This window comes from Myodes glareolus, chromosome 23 (assembly GCF_982192425.1).
Source record: "Myodes glareolus chromosome 23, mMyoGla1.1, whole genome shotgun sequence".
Taxonomy (NCBI): Eukaryota; Metazoa; Chordata; class Mammalia; order Rodentia; family Cricetidae; genus Myodes; species Myodes glareolus.
Genome location: NC_142048.1, coordinates 34,888,572 through 34,905,924, shown reverse-complemented (window position 1 = coordinate 34,905,924; position 17,353 = coordinate 34,888,572). Strand labels below are relative to the sequence as shown.

At 34.5% G+C, this 17,353-nt stretch overlaps 1 long non-coding RNA gene across 1 annotated transcript; it reads left to right on the top strand.

The window, feature by feature from the left end:
• The first annotated feature begins 1,780 nt into the window (after positions 1–1,780).
• Positions 1,781–16,804, top strand: LOC146890591 (uncharacterized). The gene is made up of 3 exons (XR_014998488.2): positions 1,781–1,846; positions 5,454–5,523; positions 16,728–16,804. It is a non-coding gene; the product is annotated as an uncharacterized LOC146890591 (long non-coding RNA).
• Positions 16,805–17,353: the final 549 nt, after the last annotated feature.

The window sequence follows — 17,353 nt, the reverse complement described above, 5'->3', positions numbered from 1 at the left end:
CACTGGCAGTAGCACTTGGATTTATTCCTATTGCTTGTACTGGCTTTTTGGGAACCTGTTCTCTTTGGATGGATATCTTGCTCAGCCTAGATATAGTAGGGAGGGGCTTGAACTTTCCCCAAAACAGTGTGCCTTACCCTCTCTGAGGAGTGGAACAGGGGTGGTGTAGGGTGATAGCTAGAGGAAATGGGAGGAGAGGAGGGAGTGGGAACTGGGAATGGTATGTGAAATGCAAAAATATAGTTTGTTTTCTTTTTAAAAAAATTAAAAAAGGAAAATCTATATACAAGAGAGCTCTGGGTGAGTATGGAGACCAGAAGGCAATTGGAAGAAGACAGAGGGTGGAAAAGAGAAGTGGGGAGTAGTGAGGGAACGAGAATGAGGGGGGGGGAGGGTAAAGCAGTGTGATCACACACACACACACACACACACACACACACCCATACACACACCCATGCACGCACACATACACACGCACACACACATACAGAGAGAGAGAGAGACAGACAGACAGACAGAGATTGGTTAGTAGCAGGAGTCACAAAGAACAATATCTAGAAGAAAATGAACAGCAGAAGCTTCTCACACACTGCTCAGAATTCAGTGACCACATAATTCTACCTCACTCTCATCCTATCACCATTTCCTCTCCACTCATGAGGAAGGCTAATGTTTAGGTTCAGTTCTCTGTCTTTCTTCATGTGATCCACTCTCACCTTTCTCTAAGGTTTAGATTGCCTTTTTGCTGTCTCTCATCACACCTACCACCAGCACCAACAAAAACAGAGACAAGAGATAGGATGTGATCCCAGGTCTACTATGCCATGGAAGTACCTTAGGAGATCAGTAAATATCTATCCTTCTCTCTGCCTGCCAACCCATTCTCTATACAAGCCCAATCTTGCTATTGACCGCACCTCCACTCGCTGTTCTGTACCAGTGTCGTCTCTAAGTTCTTTTCCTGTGTCTTACAGAGAGGAAAATATGGAATAATCTCCTCCACTGCTACCTCCCAAAAAGGAACATCATTTGGCAAAGATTTTCTTAGAAAATGCCTCATTTCAATCAATTGGGAGTTTAAAAGCTATGAGATTTGACAAGTTGCATATTCCTACATAATTATAACATGTCTCATGCAGAGTTTTAAGCTAGGAAGCCAAATGCAAAGTGATTTTAGCAACTTGAAATGTTAAATTGCTTGTTTGGAATGTTCCTTATGGAGACTGTTGTGTAATGAAGTGGATTCTTTTAATAAAAGGAAAAGTCAGAAGTTCACTCGGTGGATTTTAGGATACATTTGACCCAATGCTATTGCATCATTAATAGGCATTAAATGGCTTCCAAGTTAAATACACTTAGAGAAATCATTTAAAAATAAGAATATGACAGGAAATAAATTAAAGCAATTGAGCTATTAGCATTAAACAAACCCATGCATTTGAATTTAAGTGCATTCCATGGATTCACAACAGTTATAGCAGCAATTTGGAGTGCTGTGGTTGGCATAATTTCCACTATAAAATAATAAAAATAAGAGGTTACTGCAAGAATTGGATTATCATAAGCATTAGAAAACAGTTAATTTGTCTATTAAAATATCACAGTATGGCCCAGCAGACGGAAGCCAACAAAAAAAAAAAAACCACAAAAAAAAACCAGTTCTTCTGTGTGCACAGGGCAAAGAAAAATTTCCTTCATTCTCATTTACCAGCAGCACCATTATGACATCATCTACTTCCATCATCATCATCATCATCATCATCATCATCATCATCTTCCTTCTATGCTCTGCTCCAATAACTGCCTCAGGTTTCACTTTGAACTTTAGTGGGGTTCTCAAGAAAAGGTAAGGATTTTTTATCACTTCTCTTGGTTGACTGACTGTCAACATGATGGTTGTAACCTCTTTGGGGGTCAGATAATCCTTTCAAAGGGGTGGCCTAAGATCATAAGAATACACAAATATTTACATTATGATTCTTACATAATTCTTTTTCTGCTACCTGACTTCCACAAAGTTATCAGAAGGATATGGTATTCCTGAAATATAGTGTCTTCTGGAATGTTTTCTTTGATCCCAGAGGTGGATCCTTTTACGTAATAAGATAGGAATTACCATCTTCCACATACGACCATTTACTAATGGCTCACAAATATATCCTTCAGTTATATATCCTTTGCTATGTAAAAATTTATTGGTTAGAGCAGAATGGGAGATTTTCTCTGTGTATGTATGTGTGGGGATATGCATTTTCTCTGAATATTTTATAATTTGTTTATTCCTGTGGTTATATTCATAACTACAATTTAATGCTTACCTCAAATAAGAATTTATATAAATTTTATCCTTTCAAATTTCTGAATTATACTATTTTCTTAATACTTATGCAAACTAAGCACTATATAAAAATATATGTTACCTGATTTGAGTTGTTTAGAACTGTCTTTTCAAGTTTACTTTATTAATCTATACCTAATATTTCTGCCTAATTTTATTACATACTACAATACACAATGTATCTCTGAAAGTTGTTATTATAAAACACATTAATACTTTCTCCTCCTATTCTTCTATTCTTCTTGCAAAACAAGTTTTTAAAAGACATGTAATTAGTACATTGTTAATGTTTTAATTTCACACATTGATGTAACCATAATCCTCATAATTGTGTTAACCTTTTATCCTAGATTTAATTCGATTTAATATTTATTGCTACATTTTACTTTTTATCAAAAAACTAGAATTCTTCATCTTGATTTATTCAAAATCATGAAATCCATATTCACTGGTTTGTTGTATATTCAATAGCCTTTTACTTATACTTTAGTACTTGATAAACATTCGGCTTGCTTTGGTCTAAACCAGTGGTTCTCAACATGTTGGTTGTGATCTCTTCAAGGGTTAAATGATCCCTTCACAAGGGTCGCCTAAGATCATTGGAAAACACAAATAATTATATGATGATTTTTAACACTAGCAAAATTATTGTTATGAGGTAGCAATGAAAATAATTTTAAGGTTGGAGGTCACCACAAAATGAGGAATTTTATTTAAGAGTTGCAGCATCAGGAATATAGAGAGTGACTGGAACCCTAAAGTTTATCCTTTTCTTGGAAGACATATAAGCATGGCTCTGTTCTCCATTGTTTTGCAGTCAAGTACAAAAAGAGACAATTATTTCTGTTGCAAAACTGTAGATAGCTATTATGTTTTGTATGTCCAAGAAGATATAATTTCCTTTAAAAATCATTAGTTTGTCGGAAGATGACTCTATTGAAAACAATGTTTTTTTTTTCAGAATATTTTAGTGTGTTATTTCTGACTATTCACCTATTTCTAAAACTTTTTCTTGCATTATTCAATTGCATTCTGATCTATGGTATTGGTGTTTTTATTCAGAGTTTCTTACCAGAGCAGGCATTTGCAGCATGTATCTTCTCCTTCAATTCCCTGATCGTTCGTTTATGTACAATTTCCTCTACACTCTTTCTTCCAGTAGTCTTCTTCATAAATCCTCCATCACTTCTCTTGTTATTGGGCTTATTTACTTCTGTGTGTCCTCTTCTTAAAGATAGTTTTCAATTTCTTCTAATCTTTTGTTTTTCAGAGTGAGGTTGGATATTTATTTAGTGGGCTATGGAAGGGAAAGGGAAAAAAAGGAAAGAGCCGAGAGACAGAGAGAGAGAGAGAGAGAGAGAGAGAGAGAGAGAGAGAGAGAGAGAACGCAATTTTTTTTCTAAACTTTAGTGGGATATTTGTGGCAGAGGCAAACAGTAACTTCTGACCATGCTCTGGAGGAGAGTCAGTGACAACCCTAATGATACACAATGTCTAGTATGGATGTGAGTTTTATAACACTTTTATCAAACTCTCCAGTACAGTTCACAATGCCACACCACAGAACCCTTCATAATCCATCATTAATCAATGTCTGTGCACAGGAGAATGTACAGAACAGGCCAATCATGTGATAATTCTGATCCAAAGAGCGGGATATGAGATAGGTTAGATTGCACTCTTCTTTCATACTATTGGCTTTTGGCGAATCAAAGTCTTTGAAGAGATGATAAAGATTAAAGAAAACCATTGATGTGGGCCCTAATATACTGACTTTTTTCTTCCTAAAAGAGATTAAAACACAGATACAAAGATACAAAGGGAAGCCACACTTGGCAAGAGAGTAAGCAAAGGACCCTGCCAACATTTCCCTTTGAACTTGCAACCTCCAGAATCACCATAAAATAGATCTCTACTACTTTAATCAAGGTCCATGAAATTTTCCAGAAGGACCCTAGAAAATAAATGCACTATTCTTCCTAAAAGTTACTTTCCACTTTAAGAATCCACCCTGTGATTTTTTTATCCCCAATTTACTCTATCATATCTTGAAGTCTTATCACAACCAAAAATAGACTTCATTGTCCTTTTTGGGCTTTCTCCATTTACTAAGTTTTGAGGTTAAAAGTCTACAGTTTTGTTAAAAGTGGAATTTTTATTACAATCTAGTATTCTTGTAGATGTAGTTTAATTTCAGATTATAAAGAGAATGTAAACATTCTATATACAGTTGTAAAATTAGAAGAATAGAACTGCTTTGGTTTTGGTTTTCTTTGTTCATTTTCAAATATCTTAGTTGTTTACCTTATAAATAAATATAACTTGTGAAAAATAGCTGGAAATGACTGCTGGGAGAAAACAAATTTGAGCCTGGGAACATAATATAGAGAAGGGTAAAGTTGGAAAAATTAAATAAAAATATGGACTGTTACTATTATCTTTAAAAATTAGATGGAAGATATCGAGGAAATGTTGCGAATCTCTGTATAATAAATAATAATATCCAGGTAGTGATAGAACATGCCTTTAATCATAGCACTTGGAGGCAGAAGCAGGCTTGATTTACAGAAAGAGTTCTAGGAAAGCCAGTACTGTTACACAGAGAAACCCTGTTTTAAAAAGCAGACAAAAACAACAAAATGTGAAAATGATGGTAATGTCTACAGTCTCTTCCTTTTTTTAAGATTTTAGGATCAGGTAGCCTCACAGACTAACATAGAAAAGGCAATTTACTCTGTGTATCCAGGACAGTGAATGTACCAGGCAGGGTCAGCAGGAAAGGGAAGATGAAAAAGCAAGGATCCTCAGAAAGCATTGACTGCTAAGAAGTAGAGAGCAAGAGACAGAGAACAAAAATATACACCATTATTTGCTGAATGAATTAAAGAATTACAATACCTCACACACTCGGTTAGATGTATAACTTTTGATATACTTGTATCCCAACTACAATATACTTTACTTAAGGATGAAAACTGTATGATGAATATTTTATGTAAATTTCAGAAACAAAGTATTTTAGACTTCATTTGAATCTTTCTCTTAGAACAGTGTTTGATCTCCATTAGGTGTTCAATAACTATAACTTAACCCATTAACATCTGTTTATACATAGACAATGCAGAACAAATCCAAACAAATTAGAAAGGATGGATCCATAAAGAGGAAGGAAGAGGTAACAAAAGGTAATTTCCTAATTTCTGAATTACATAAATAACCAAATCCATTGCTAAAGGAGACAAAGAGAAATGTCTATCCCTATCACACTCCGGGACACATGTCACAGAGTATGTAAATGTTCAGTGCAGAGTCACAGCGGGGTGAGCTAGAAGTAGAAATTAGGTTTCAATAATTATTTGTCTAAAATTTGCATCTATTATTCCTGAGAAGACCTTTGCTTCCACGGGGTTGCTCATTTGTACCTTCTTATCAAGTCAATAGGACCTAAAGAACCATTAAGCGGGCTCTAATTGAATAAAGCAACAGTTCCTTCATTATTGCTCAGTTGACTTTCTGTCATTAATGAAAATGACCTTACTTTGAAAAGCTGACTTTGAAGATCATTATAGATGAGATTACTACTCAGACAGTACTTAACGTACTGGCATGTTTTTTTTTTTTTTCTACACTGGAGATCATAACTCTGGATTTCACAGTCTGTTTTAAGCTTATTTATTCATCTGATTTAGTTTCACAGACAAATTAGTGTTTGAGAATGAGAACATTCTCATAGCTATAGTGTATGGACTAATCTAATAAGAAAACATTTCTGCGATTATAAGTAGAAGGACAAATCTAAACACCAGAAAAATAAAACTAGATTCATAGATGTCAGTGAAAATTTTCAAGTATGCTATAAGGGAAAGGAAACTGTATATTAAAACCATTCTAATCAATTGTACACCTTTGTCCAGCTAACTACAAATATATATATATATATATATATATATATATATATATATATATATGTTTTGTTATAAATGCTAAAAAATAATAACTTGGCACTTTCTAGACAACAATTAACATATAATTAACCATTTTTATTTAGCAAAAAAGAACACTACTAATTTTATGCATATAATTTAATCAGTATAAATTTTCCAATTAAAATAAAATGGGTAAATTATGCTCTTTATAATCATCTTCTTTGTATTCATCTTACCAAGAATGGCCTTTATTTAGATATTATGCTCATGGGTAAGCAGATCTAATGAATCAGCAGTATCATGACTATTTTCTGTTATAATGTTTCTATTCATGAAAGTTTAATTTCTTATGTGAAATTCTGGATGTTACACGGTCCTTGACCATTCCAATTGCTTTGTCTCAGTTCTTGGAAATCAGTAATCAGTGAAAGAGTCACAAAACAATCTCATGGTCACAAGCACACAAATTTCTAGGGTGACATGCTTGTCTCTGCTAAGCCATTCTCTGTTAAGAAGAATGCAGGTTCTGGATGGCATGTGAGTATTATCTTCTGCTCTGTGTTCTCCCTGGTTGCCCTCCTGTGGTCTTCAAAAGCAACATGGAGACTTCCTCCTTGTGATGAGCATTCATGACAGATGCTCATGATGCTTTCCAAGCGCTTCTAAAATTGAGGTATTATGAATTTATTAAATATGTAAACCTTTGATGAACTATGATACGACAGTCCAAAGATATTTGATTAAATACATCTGTTTATTCAAATAAGTGATAAATGTGTGACCTTACCAAATAAGCCTTTGATACCAAAGAAGATCACAATACTAGAGGTTTTCCTAAGAAAATGTGATCTATGTCTGAAGTATATTTTTGGTTACTAACCTAAAATACCATGTGAATTTCACTTAGAAGATACACCAATGTGTGACATTTATAAGTTGAATATAGACTTTGAGTTGTAACCACATGAAATGCTTCTCTTCTTTCTTTAGCTCTTTTGGCAATGTAAGTGTAATTCAGGGGCAGCATTTATAATTTTGTGCTCAATCTCCAAATCACAAGAGACCAAGTCATCTGATAGATAAACATTTCCTAATTTTATCCACAAAATACTCCCTGGAGATCTTTGCAATCAATTATCTTGGTTTTGATAAAGAAAATGAGATTTTCAGAGGTTAAATAGCTTAAACAAATCAATTTATCATCCCCAATCTTTGGCTTCCATTTCTGAAAAAAAGTAAAGAATTAAATTCTCAGTAGAGGTATTATCAATCTCAGTAATATATGAGGGTATGGAATAAGGTATGTGTCATTATTTGTTCAGGAATTTTAATTAATGTAATTTCTTCACCCCAGCAAAATAATAATTCCTGATACCTTATGACTATAAACTTTGAGGAGAATATATGCTGCTTCATGTGTGAGTACTGCTATAGCTAACAACATTGGTACCCAGTAGTTTTCTCTTTTATCCATATAATTCCAAAAGTTTAAATTAACTATTCTCCCCCAAAAGAATTTTTTTCACAAAAGTCAACCCATTCTTTTATTATTTTATATTTATTATATTATATAAAAGTGAGGTAAGTCAGTGCCATTCTTGTATCGGTAGCCACCCAGCAATTCCTGCCCTACTATAAGACGCACTGATCACAAATGATTCACCATGGGAGGTTTTAATTTCCTCTCCAGTTGCTATTCTAAAATGAAATTATATTCCCATGTAAAAATAAAATCCCTTACATACATTCTACTAAGTCTGTTTGTAGAGCCCAGTAATCTTATGAAATATAAGCAGTTTACAATGACATTGAATAATAAAATGTAAACGTAAGAAGAGTCTATAGGAAAAAAAAACACCAATAGATGAGGCAGGTTGAAAATGGTTAACAAAAAAAAAGTAATGTCTTGGGGCCTCTGTAAGATAACTTATCCTACAGTGTTTCAGCAGTGAAACTGTGTTCAGATATCAGAAAATCATCTTCTCATACTCTTAAAAATACACAGAGCTGTGAAAGTCACATGAAAGCTTAACTTTGCAGAAAACTGTGATGTACCTTAGTCCCCTCCTCTCCTCTCTGGCAGACTTTGTGCAGCTCTGCTTCTGAGTTTATTCCACACCCACTGAAAAACACTTAATTATGTGGATGCACATACTACAGCATTTACTCATACTAATCTTTGATCCGTCCTCACATTCACCAGCCAAATAAGAATCCAAAATATAAAAATAAAAACTCCTTCCCCAAACCTCTCTGATATGTAGACCTTGAATCGTTTTTAGATTATGGGGATACTCTCTACTTCTCTCTGAAGGACAATATTTTCTGTGTGTTCTTTCTTTTTGGAGAATTATTATTATGACCAATAATAATTATTATGACCAATTATTCTTCCAGCTAGATGAAATCCAACCACCAAGTGAATGTCTAAATTTTGAATCTTGTGTATTTCCTAGTAAGAATGAGGTTTTTTTGTGGTCTTAGGGCAAGCACTGGAGATAAGGAATGATATTATTATATTTATATTTATTATATTTAAAGAGGCTATACACAGAAGGATGTGAGTTTGGGAATCCAAATGGGACTCATTGCATGGTATACTTGGCCTTTCTTCAGTAGCTGGGATATTAAATTGAATTAGTCACCTATAATTACCGTAACAAAACTAATGAACTTGTACAAATTCATAAAATGAGAATGTTTATTTAGTACAAACATGAGGGCATTCAAGGAAAGTGGGTATCCTCTGAGCTTTGTGATGACCACAATGTAAATGAACATAGTAAAAATCACACAGGAAGCCAAGAAGAAAGGGAATAGCCAGACTTATTCTGTTATCAGCCACCTCTTGTGAAAAATCATTAAAGTGCCTTAATTCCTCCCAAGGCTATGCCTCTTGCACTTCCATGAACTGCCTCCATAGCCCCAGTTCTTAAATGCCTTACAACATCTTAAAATCATGATACTCAGGACCGTGTTCCTAAGCCATGATCTCTGAAGGGACATTCAGTCAAGCCATATCAAAAACACAGTGTTTGCATTTCTTCTGTCTAGGGAGTTTACAATGAGTTTTAAATCTCACTAAATAAAATAGCCTTAGAAAATACATGTGACCAACACATCATTCCTGAAAACCGTTAACTCATGATACTGCTTAGTGCAGTAAAGTCCACCCATCAAAAACTCAGCGGTGTTTTGACTGATGCCGAGAGACCATGACCCTTTGTTTTTCATCACACTTTGATGTAAACATGGAGAAATCTAGAGGGGAGGTATCACTGCTAATGTACCTACTGTAAACAAAGAATTAGGGCAGGCTCTCTAAAAATCAAGGTTGCCTTTTCTCTACACATTGCTTTCAGCACACTTGATAATATTGGTGGTTAAGATAAATTCTGGCAGTAAAGCACATTTTGGTGGTTTCATAGGATTTTTGGATAAAGTTATGGTGTGCAGGAGAATTGTCTGTATTCTGTCAATCATGTTTTAAATAAACGCTGATTGGCCAGGCAGGAGGTGTAGGCAGGAAAACCAGACAGGAAGTGGAAATGAAGCAAAGAGAGCAGGAGAATTCTGGGAAGGAGGAAGTTGATTCCTCCCACTCCTGTCCAGACCACCCAAGCAGCAGGATGTGATCTACCCCACTGAAAAAGGTACTGAGCCACATGGCTAACATAGATCAGAAAAATGGGTTAATCAAGGTATGAGAGTTAGACAGTAAGAAGCCTGACCTAATGGGCCAATCAGCTTTATAACTTACGGAGTCCTTTGTGTGATTTTTCTCTGGGTCTAAACAGCTTGGGGGGGGCAGGCAGGACAGAAATCCCCCCAACAAACAGGCCCCCTTCATGTTACAATGGTCAGTGGCTTGTCTTTAGAGAAAATTTCTTATACAGAGTGCATGAAATAACTCATCAGGAAAAAAACAGCATTAGTTTAGTGATACAGATTTTACTTTCAGATGTACTGATGTAAATTTTCTCTCATTGAACATTCAACTAAGCTTATATCATACTAAAACTCAAAAGCTTAGAAAATAGTACCAAAGATGAGAATTGAGATGTTAAATTAAAATGTCTTTTTCTGCAAACAATATATTGATATTCCTATGATATGTATTTGTGAACTTTTCTTACAACCTACCATATAAATTAGCATTAGACATTCTTCTGGACAGTTTCTCTAACACTAAGTGGGATAATAAATTGTTTTAGTCATTTAAAGTACCATAACAAAAACAAATGAGCTTAGGTGTCAACATAAAGGGATGTTTATATAGCTCATATTTAGGGCACTGATATCAGCTGAGATCTGATGATGACCTCAATGCAGATGGACACAGTAAATATCACACAGGAAGTCAAAGAAAGTTTCTAATTTCTAGTTACTAATCTTACTACAGAGTTTATGTGACATCTTTTTTCTTATCTCATGTTCATGCAGCACGGAAAATATAAAAGGAAGATAGTAATAGCCACAATATTTACTGTACTTCTCATATTTCTTAGAAAAACCACTCTCACTGAATACAGAAATGATCTCACATTAGAATGCCATTTTCTGAGTATGCACATTCTGTCCAATGTATGTGATCCTTCATGCACATTGTTTTGATTATATTATTGATCAGTCATGTTTTACACAAGGAAATTAGATAAGAAACATATTTTCCTTTGTACATTCAATAAGCTGATATTGTGATGTGAGCTCTTCCAACTATGGCTTAAGAATATGTTACCTAAGCAAAACTTACCATTCAATTGCTGTTGTCAAATTATTATTATTTAAATGTATTATTTTAAAATATGAACATACCTTTTCTGTAACCATCTCAGAAAAGTCTGTTCTATTTCTTTGTTACAAAATGATTTTGGTTCTCTTTCTTCAATAAAGATCATTTGCAATAAATATTTCATCAAATGGAAACTTTAATTATGGAATAATTTCAGAGACCAGATTTTTTTTTAGATAGAGTGAATAATGTTTTCATAAAATATTCATTAGAAACAAAACAGGAGCGTATGAGGGCCACTGTCTAAAAAACACAGAGCCAAGAAAGAATATTGCTCTGTCTTGATACATGAACGTCCCTTTTTCCTTACATGCTATATCAAACTCTTTGAAGTGCATGTCATAAAACATACACATCAATGTTATAGATCAGCCCAGGATGTAAGGGTGCAGTGCCTCCAAGCCTTCGTACAAGTACAGTCACCGGCATAGCCTTGCCTCATGGCAGCTGCACAATAGTCATAAGCCAAAGCTATTTTACCTTTAGCTTTTCTTTTATAAGTTATGGGGAATTGAGAGATGGCACTTAAAAAAGATTGTTACCAGTAACTCTTCTAGTTATTAATAACCTTTGATCTATACTTGTGTCCATGTACTTCATTGTCATTACCAATAGAAGAATAATGTTAAAGACACTGAAAACTTGCCTTTAAAATGTTTTTTAAACAGAGGTTTATATTATAAATATTTAGCCTAGCTTTACAAAACTAACTATATAATCGGCATATATTTTGCTGTTTCTTTTGCTTATTTTTTTATTTATTTCTTTTGTAATAGAATCTCAATATGTAAACCAGGCTGGTTTTGAACTTACAATCCACTGGTCTCATCTTCCCACATACTGGGGTTGCTGGAATATACCACCATGCCAAACTACAGATAGACTGTTCAATAATTTGATGTAATTATTCATATATAAAACCTATAGTTAGAGGATATTTATTCCCTTAATTTAGCTATCTCCTTTAGTCTATTGTTAGAACAAGTGGATTATAAATGAGTAGATATTTTAACGAGCATAATATTCATTTGACTATTTCTCCTCTTTGACTAGGACTTAGACAAGTAAAATTTAATTATTGAATTAAATTAATACATATTTTTTAATTACTGTTTTAGTCAGTATTAGTAACTTGACTTATTGCTGTGAGAAAATATCTGACAAATGTGACTTGCAGGGGGAAGCATTTTTTTTTATTTATTGTTTGAGAAGAAAAAGTCGCTCACTGTAGGAGGAATCCTGACAGGAAACCCTGATGTGGTTGATAATACTCTTTCTATAGTCAGGAAGCAGAAAGGGCTAACTCATGGTATGACTTGTTTGGCTGATCACACTCTTTCTACAGTCAGCAGAAAGTGCTAACTCATGGTGTGTCCCACTTAACTGATCACACTCTTTCTACAGTCAGGGAGCCGTAAGTGCTAACTCAGGGTGTGACTCACTTGACTGATCATACTCTTTCTGTAGTCACGAAGCAGAAAGTGCTAAATCATGGTATGACTCACTTGACTGATCACACTCTTTCTGTATCCAGGTAACAGAAAGTGCTAATTCATGGTATGACTTATTTGGCTGATTATATTCTTTCTCTATTCAGGAAACAGAAGGTGTAACTTGTGGTGTGACTCACATGGCCAATCACACTCTTTCTGTAGTCAGGAAGTAAAAACTGTTAACTTGTGGTGTGACTCACTTTCTTCCTTTTAATTTAGTCAAAGTCCCCAATCCATGTAATGGTGCTACCTATAGTTAGTGAGTTTTCTCACTCTTCTTACCTACTCTCAGTAATTCCTCACAGGTATACCCAGAACCTTGATTATTAATAATTCTAGATCTGGTCCTTGACAGTTTTATCCATCATAGCCAGAAATAATACTGATATGAAAAAAATACCTCAGAATTTAATGAAGAACAAATTGATTCTGGTTCAGAGTTTGAGAGGTAATCAGCCTCTGATAGACAGGAAGCCAGGAACACTGGCATGGCCCACAGAGTCAAAATGTTGCTGAGAGTGAGCAGAAAATGACTGCATTTTTTGTTTTCTTTTCTTTTCTTTTTCTCCAGCCTCTGGAGTGGAGTAGTTGACACTCTGGGGAGGCATCTCCAGCTTGGTTAATTCTTCATTGAAACACCTGTGAGGAACAGGCATTCATACTATATTGATCTCCTAAGCACTTCAAAGTTCAGTTAGATGGTAATCCAGATTAACATTCCCAGGGATGGGGATAGAGTCCAGTTACTAACACACTTGATGAACATGAAGAAAGCCCTTAATTTGATCTCAAACTGCATGCATCAAGCACTGAAGCAGATGCCAGTAGGGAAAGACAGGAGGATAAGAACTTCAAGGTAAACCGTGGCAATTTGAGGCTGATCTCAGGTATGTGAAACCCTCTCTAAAAAGATAAACAAACAAACAAAACCAGAAAACATCCTCTAAAATTTTCAAGACTGACATTTTTAAAATACATGGCAAAAAATAATTTTCACCTATTAGTGATTTTCCTTAGAAATGAATGCTTTATTTTTGTAAAATTTATAGTAAGATTGAGAAGTAAAAAAAATATGTAACTAAGAACTCTGGCCTTAAGTTCCTAATAAACATGACTCTCATTTTTGACGGATTTGTCCTTGAGTGAAATGCTTAATCTCAGTGGGTCAAATTCTCACCCACAAGTATATTGCCAAGAACTGCGGCAATAGACAGAAAGTGCTTACAGCAGTGGCATACACTTAGGGAGTACTTAATAATATTAGGCATTGTATTTTATCAGTGCAGCTGTCAAAATTTGGTACTGCTGTTTTAATTTGTGGATGAAGTTATTGCTGAGTGAGTTCATATTTTGTTAAGAGGAGGATTAATGAGGACAGAACCATTCAGCTTTTAGACATTGTTTGACAAAGTATGGGACACAAATATTGCATTTGCTAATACAGTTGTCACCCCACCTAAATTCAAAGTCTGCAGACTGAATGCAATAATGAAAACTGTTTGAAAATTTATATTTGGACTCATATCTCATTACTCAACATTTTCTTATTGCTGACTTTTCATTTATAGCAAGAGTACATTTAAAATGGAAATCTATTTCTCAGGGGAAAATATTGGCTGAATTTTACAGTTTGCAGGCAAAGGTCATAAGGTCATAATATCCTTAAGAAGGAAAGGCAATTAATCATAATTTCCCATTTATTTAAATACTAGGACAAAGATTATAAGCTATGCAGTGATGATATATAGAAAATACATATTTCAGTCAAACCATATGTCTACTCTTAAAATTAACACCCTTAAATGTAGTTCTCAAGACAAGTTAGTGTCTATGGATTTCTCCACATTTGGACTTCATAGTGGTATTTGGCAATAACTCTTATTAGCAAAACTGAGTAGGGGATGGGGGACTTTTAAACCCCACCCTGCAAATATTTTATGAGGTAGTAAATAGGAAGTACTGAGTCCAAACCAATGCCTACACCTCAGAAACACAATTCAGACTTAAGTGTATCCAAAAAGTGCTCTCATCTTAGTAATTAAGTAGAAGATTAAGAGCCAGAAAAACTGATTAATCAGAACTTTACTATGGAAGAGCTTAACCGGGAGCCAAGAAGAAAAGAAAACCCAAGGGTTGCTAAAAAGCAAACAGATGGTTAACGGTGTATAGGTCAGTAACAGACCTGGCTGGGGACTAATCTCACCAACACCGATTTTTCCTCCCTTTTGCATTTTCATGTCAAAGAGGTGCAAAAGAATCTGAACAGTAAAAGGTTGAATAGTTAATTTAAGAGACTAGGAAATTAAAAGAGTGAATTTCCATGGGATGCGACAAGTGTCCAACGTAAATCTGAACATCTTCATTGAGGATGACAGGTGACCTCGTATTTTCCGTGGATAATGAAGGCTGATTACTTTGATTCTGCACATTCAATTTGTGACATCTACTTGATTGACACTGCCATAGTTAGAATAGAAAACAGTGTTATTCTAATAACTGTTTTCATATTAGAGTGTTTGGCTTAATTACCATAGACATTTTTGAATTAATAAAGTAGTCATTTTTCTTAAGGAGTTCTTGCTTTTTTTTAACCCCTTTCAACAAAGGTGGGTAGGAGGATAGTTATACATAGTCAATACATTTTCTGACCGAGATAATTAAGTAAAAGGTCCTTCAAAATATAGGGAAAATAGGTAAGATTTTTCAATATTTTAAAAAATTATTTATTTTACTTTTTGAGATTATTAACTTCACTATTACCCCCTACTCTTTCCTCCCTTCGAATATTCCCATATACACCTCCTAGTTCATTTTCTCATTCATGTCCACTTTTCATTGCCTATTATTACAAAACACACGCACACACACAAACACAGACACACACACTGCTAAATAGAGAAACACAACAAGCTCTTTGTTAGACATCATATACTTCAGACACAGGATCAAGAGGTCCCTGAGCTGGAAAAGATCCAATAGTTTTTATATTTGCTTTCCTTTAATTAAATCCTGACCATTCCAGAAGACTTAGCCTTCCAATTACATACTGAGATGTGATACTTTCAATAGCTATGCTGCAAATTTTATCTGATATACATTTCAAGTACACTTGAATTAAAATTCAAATATATATCATAAATCAGAATTTCTGGATCACTTCAGGAAAGATCATATCTGAATTCTGGCATGAATCTTTCAAGGTACCTGTGAGATATGAAATTTAAAATCTTTAGACAAGGATTGGGGAAAAGGCTCACTCAGTAAAACACTAGTCACACATACATGTGGACCTTAGTTTACATGTTTCAACATATCTAAAAAGTCCTGAACAATCGTACATGCCTATAACACCACAAATGGGAGAGCAGACATAACTGAACACATGAAGGTCTTTGGTCAGCCAGTACAGCAGAATCTGTGAGTCAAGTTCACTGAGTAATAATGCCTCAATTAGAAATAAATAATAAACTAATACATAAATCCAGAAATAATAATGGAAAGGCACTTGACATGAGTCAATTTCTGACCCACATCTATCTACATTAGCACCTGCACCACATGTATGTACATAGACCCACCCTAGCAAACATACATCTTTAAAAAAGGCAATGATATCATTATTACTCACACCACTACAATATAGGCCCATAACAATAAATATTCATTACTGTGCAATCAATCATCCCAAGACCATTGTTTATACCCAAGACCTGAAGAATGTGTATATAAAAGGTAGCATAACATGATCAGTAAACTTACCAAACTTACAGTCAGGGGATATAAATACCATGAGGCTTAGTAGATGTCACCTTAGAAAGTATTCTAATTTTCTAACATTTGATATGAACACTGGACTCAGTGACAACTATGAGCTGCTGTCTCCAGTCCTAATTTGAACATTGTTAACTGTTCCACCTGAATTAGTAGGCTCAATCTTTAGAAGACTGAAACTAATATGAGATACAATAACTATTGCTTTCCAGTCTTAGTGATTACATGAAAATGTGTCTTTACTTCTACAGCTGAACTATTAAAGGATGCTCATTTAGTGTTTACCATAATTTGGAAGGGAGAAATAATTCAATGAAATATATCTAGCTTGTAAACTGAAGGAGAAAAGGGAAAGGAGAAAAATCTCATTTACATATACTGAATGAATATTCATTGTTTTCATGCAGGGAAGCGAAATAAATTCTTCAAGATGCTTTGCACAATGACATCTGGATACTTGAGAACTAAAAGACACCTGCCAATGGTAAATTCATTTTAGCAATCTTCTTAATATGATTTTTCATGCAAAAAGGCAAGAACTAGGAAAACTACATTTCTTCTTCAATTGCTTTAGGCCATATCTTAATTTCTGTGTATTATAAATTAACCAAGCTATAAAATCCATTTCACAAGAAGAGAATTGACACAGGCATTACTATGTTTCAGAAAGGAAAATCAGTCAGAGATTTCAAGGAACCCTGTTCCTAGTTCTTGGATTGTACTGCTAACAGCAAATAAAGACATTTAAACAAAACTTAACTGTCCACAGAACATTGTTTGAAGACTAAAGATCACTAGCAGTCACACATCACACATGTTACACACGGGAACTTACTATCTATCCCATTGTCCAGGGACTGGCACACCTTTCTTTGTAGTTGATTTGGCTTTTTATTGTTGTTGGTTTTGTAGGTGAGTAAGCGTTTGTCAGAAAAAAAAATCCCTACTTAAAATCTCAAACAGGCCTTGGTAGTTCATCCTCCTAGGTAGTAATAAAAATCCAATAAACACTTCTCTGTGACTTGAAAAAGTA